Source organism: Colossoma macropomum, unplaced genomic scaffold (assembly GCF_904425465.1).
Source record: "Colossoma macropomum unplaced genomic scaffold, Colossoma_macropomum, whole genome shotgun sequence".
Taxonomy (NCBI): domain Eukaryota; kingdom Metazoa; phylum Chordata; class Actinopteri; order Characiformes; family Serrasalmidae; genus Colossoma; species Colossoma macropomum.
The window spans coordinates 21,984,469-21,989,838 of record NW_023494807.1 but is presented as its reverse complement, the minus strand read 5'-3'; the positions used below and the strand labels follow the sequence as shown (position 1 = coordinate 21,989,838).

General features: G+C 38.7%; 1 pseudogene; it reads left to right on the top strand.

The window, feature by feature from the left end:
* Window positions 1-1,726: 1,726 nt before the first annotated feature.
* Window positions 1,727-3,950, top strand: LOC118797526 (annotated as a pseudogene).
* The last annotated feature ends 1,420 nt before the right edge of the window (window positions 3,951-5,370 follow it).

Below are 5,370 nucleotides of genomic sequence, written 5' to 3'. Positions count from 1 at the left end.
CCTTTGCTGACCTGTGCAGAATGTGATCAGTGTCTTGGTTAATCTGATAACAGAGTTATTGGGAAAAATATTTAGTAATTACAAATATCAGAGTTTATTTCCATTCCTTCAGCACAATGGGCACTAAGAGGCCTAAAGAGAAAGGCTGAAATAATTTTCTAACAAATATTCCTGCACAGAGACATGTTGTCTCTCTCAAATCACAAACAGCGCAAGTCTAATGATACCAACACACTTTGAAGTGATACTTGGGCCTCTTTTACACACATACTTCTGTGTGGTAAGAGTGAAGCAGCACTTTGACGGCTGCAGCTTTCACACATTAGCCATTTATATATACAGTGGAGTGGTTCAGCAGGCCTGTACTGGAAATTATCACCACTTATAACCAAGTTCTACAAACTATTCTTGCGTAATAAAAAGATTCTTTGTTAGAGAGCATGCTGCATTTGTTTACTCTCAGCAGTTTTCTGGTTTGTGATCATGCAAACATTTCAAGCCTATAGGTCTTTACAGAAAATGAGTATGTAGCATGAAATGTTTATCTAGTACTCTTATTATTATTACTTTTATTGCTTTTCTTTGTTTAGTTATATGTATTATGTATCATCCTGGATGCTTGCATCCTTTACATGGATGCATTCTTTCCATGCAGAGGTAGTAAGTTTTATGTTGGCACTATATGATGAAACTTTTTATTGCAAGTAGATGCACGTTGAGTTGCATGCACCATAATTCCAATGCGACTTGACAGTCACATAAAGCAATTCAAAAACAACAAAAGTTACATTCAACACATTCAGTTACTCCATTATTTTCCAAATTAGCAGCTCATATTTTTTGGTACACTGCATAATTCTTTCTGAGTAAAGTCATCAACAAAGTGTTATTTACATATTTCAAGCATTTTATAGCCTTTATATATCGCTCATTTGGATGCCAACCAAATTTGAGCTATCTGTAGAAATAAGGGACATCAAGAGAGGAGAAGATGAATCATCAACAATGAAATCATCAATAAACAGTGGCACAAACAGCTTAAACAGCTGTTGCTGTTAGCTCACTAGTTAAGCTGGTTACAGAAAGGGTAACTTTGAGCAACTCATGCTTGTTTGTCAAAAAAATGCCAGAATGAAAAACTACTAAACTTAAATAGAGTTGATCAGAGTTGATCAAGTGTCTTCAGTATCATTTTCTTGTTCATTAACCCAGTAAAATCAATGATTTGAAATGATGTTGTTTACTATAATTGTGTGATGCTTTATCAGCATTCTGAATGACTGTTTCATCAAACTTGTTTAATGAAGTTGAGATGCTTGCAACTGTTGCAGCTGAGTTTGAAGTGAATTCCAAGACACTTACATTATGCAACTCAAATACAATTTTGTTTCATGTAGGTTTCAAGCAACTGTAGTTGCATGCCAGTTTTACTGTGTAAAGCCTGCCTTAGAGCTGATTGGTTCACACAGTTACCTAACACTACTATAAATGATTGGTTATTAATATGGAAAGAGGCAAAATACAATGATATTCATTAATTAGATAATTAATTAAACATGAGGACCTAAATGTCACTGGAAAATTTTTGAGTTTGCTGAGCTCTGCACTTTACTGATGTTTTTTGCTCTATACATTAGACAGAGTGAGAACTAGCAAAGGAGGAAAAAACAAAACAGGAAGAGCACTGAAGTGGAGCTGCTTCACTCAGAGGCAGGAAGAGTGTTTGTCTCTGGAGTCTCTTACAGAAACATGGACTTTCACTCACTCAGGAGTTCTTTAATTCTCTTTGTGTTACTCCTCTGTATCTCAGGTAAGATCAATGCTGCATCATTCCTTTGCACTGAATTTGTGTTCTTTACACTTTCACTGCTTTAAATGCTTTAACTCATCCATGTCAGGGTGCAGGTGGACACTGACATCTTTGATGTGATCTGCTTTTTAATGTTTTGTGTCTGATTTAATGTGTTTCACAAAAAGTGTCTTTACTCAGTAGTGAACATTTTTACGGACACTGGTGTGAAGTTGTTCCTGGGTTCACCCTTAGCAAGAAGAGCTCTACGTAGAGTTTCTGTAGAATTATTTTAATAATGTTTTAATAACTGACCATCATAACATTGTAGGTACAACTGTTAACTCAATAGAAAAGACACATTAAACCATTCAAATGTTTGTTCAAGTTGTCATGGTTCTATATGCTCTCACTGGCCTCTTTATTAGGTACCTTGTATCTACACTTGAGGTCCAACATTATCAGGTCCACTTTCCATAACACATGATTGATAATTGACATGATAATTGAAAAATATATTTTTTTTAATTATTTACACTGTTGAGAGACTTTCCACATAAAAGAAACATCAATACTATGTTATGATTTAATACTACCTTTGTTAGAGAAATGTAACTGTGTCTTTCATTATGGAAAAGTTTTGCCAACATTATGTCAACTTTTATTCTTTTTGAAAAATACATCATATCCAACACTGTTACAAATGAATATACAGCATTTTGGAATGAAACTCTTTGGAATTACAGATTTTAATTGATTTCTCTGCATAATTTGTTGGCCCCTCTGTACCCTGATCAATAATAATCAGAAACTCTACAAGACCACCACAGAACAACTATTATTTGGGTGGTGGGTCATTCTCAGCACTGCTGACACTGACACTGACGTGGTGGTGTGCAGTGTGTGGTGCTGGTATGAGTGGATCAGACACAGCAGTGCTGCTGGAGTTTTTAAACACTGTGTCCACTCACTGTCCACTCTATTAGACACTTCTACCCTGTTTTTCCCACCTTGTAGATGTTAAGTCAGAGATGAAAGCTCATCTGTTGCTGCACAGTTTGTGTTGGTCATCCTCTAGTCCTTCATCGGTGGTCAGTTTCTGAACCCTTGCAGAACTCCTGTAAGAGTGTAGGACTGAGGCTGTGGTATAATTTGACTTTTTTGCTGCAGATTCTGAGAGCCTGAAGACACTGAAGAATTTAGCTGTAAAACGTGGAGGATCTCTCAGTATTCCATGTGTTTATGATGAGAAATACAAATCAAACCTTAAATACTGGTGTAAGAGGTAATACTGGTCCTCCTGTAAAATAGTAGCCTATACAAACAGAAAAGGAAGAACATCAGTCACTGATCATCCAACCCAGAATATGTTTATTGTGGAACTGAACAGCCTCCAGGACTCTGACTCTGGATATTATTGGTGCGCTGTGGAAATTGGTGGGGCCGAGACCCCTGATGACAAGGATTATTTTTACCTGACAATCAGTCCAGGTAAGAAGTCTCTCTGTGTGAGGTTGAACATGTTTAATGTTTTAAAGCTTGTAAGATGTCATTGATGGTGAAGAATGTATTTTCATTCTCTGCCTCTTTATTCAGATCCTGCTGTGTCAGTGATAAACAGCAGAGTGAGTTGTCAGGAAGGGGGCAGTGTCAGTGTCCAGTGTCTCTACAGTGCTAAATATCAGAACACACAGAGAAAGTGGTGCAGATTTAAAGACTGGAGCTGCTACACAGTGGAGAAGACTGACACATCCCAGAATTCAGCAGTGCTAGTCAGTGATGATGGAAATGGATCTGTCAGTGTGGAGATGAGGGATCTGCAGATGGGTGATGCTGGCTGGTACTGGTTCAGTGCAGGAGATGTGGGGGTTACTGTTCACCTCACTGTCACTGACAGACCTTCAAGTAAGATCACATGTATCAGAAATACTGTTCATACCTGCTGATCATCAAGCTGTAATGTTGTTCTACTCACACCAATTTTTTTATCTCATTTTCCAAAGCAACAACAGCTGTGACTACAGTTTCTGCCACTGAGAAAACCAGCATCAGTGAAACCATTTCAGGTCTGATCACAAACGGTGCTTCAAAATTCATCAAATCAAGACATAGAAAGAATGATCGTTTATTTTGTCCTTTTAGATTCTACAACTGTGACTAAAAATACAGAGTCAACAACAGCAGAGCTGTAAGTAATGATGTTCCACTTTGTGTTCGTTCAAAAACTGCTGTACTTTCACATGTCAATATAGCCTGTTTTTGCTCTTTACTTTATGAAGAACAACTAACCCTCCTGCAGTAACAGCTTCTGATAATGAACACGGCACAAGTAAGAGTGGGAAGAAGAGATGAACTTTCATTGATTTTAGATATGGTGCCCAAAAACTGCTGCAGGTCACCCTGTAAAACCTGAAATAATAATTTAAAAGTCAGAGTAGTCAGGCTGGATTTGGCAGGAGTTTTTCGAGGCACGACTTACATCTTTATTTATTACGTCACACACATCCTTGCGATTCCGGTAAATCTGTTATGGAGTCTACAGCTATGTGGGACCAGGGTCTATCTGGTCTAACAGGTCGAACACGCAGTAACAAATGAATGGATATCTTTCACCATGGATTCCCACCAGTATCGATGGGCGAGGAGCTTGTGGGTTCTGGTTTCTCCTGGATGTCCAGATGTGATAGAGGAGTGGGCCCAGGTGATGAGCTGGGTACGAAAGGACTCGGGTACGTAAAACTTTCCTGGGGGACACTGACTGGGCACTACGATATTGGACAAAGTGTTTTCTATGGCTTCATCTATCCCCCATCTGATAGAGGAAATGGTAACCTCAGGAGGAAGAATGCATTCAGTCATGAATTTGAGAATGAGGCTGCTGTGAAGGCCTCTTTGAGGCTTTGGAATGCCTTCTCTGCCTGCTCTGTCCATCTTAGTTTCTTGGGGTTTCCTTTTAGGAGTGAAGTGAGTGGGGCAGCAATACTACTGAAATCTCTTATGAATCTGCGATAGAAATTGGTAAAGCCTAGAAACATCTGTAGCTCTTTAATTGATGTAGGAGTGGGCCATTGAACTACTGCTTCAACCTTTTGATCATCCATAACTACTCCTTGCTTGCTAATGATATAGCCTAGGAAGGAAACTGACTGCAAGTGAAATTCACACTTCTCTCCTTTTAAGAATAAGTTGTTATCTAGAAGTCGTTGTAAAACGGTGTGAACATTTTGCACATGGGTTTCTAGATTAGGTGAATAAATGAGAATATCATCGAGATAGGTGATGACAAAGCGCCTTAACATATCTCTGAGGACTTCATTTATGAATGCTTGGGAGACCGAGGGGGCGATAGAGAGTCCGAAGGGCATTACAAGATATTCATAGTGCCCCCTAGTGGTCAAAAATGCTGTCTTCCATTCATCTTCTCTCACTATGAGGTTATATGCACTACAAAGGTCTAATTTAGTGAAAAACTTGGCCCCTTGTAATTGATCTAATGCTACTGGAATGGAAGGGGATACGGGTAAGCTTTTGTGAACTGATTGAGAGCCTGATAATCTATGCATGGATGTAAACTGCCGTCT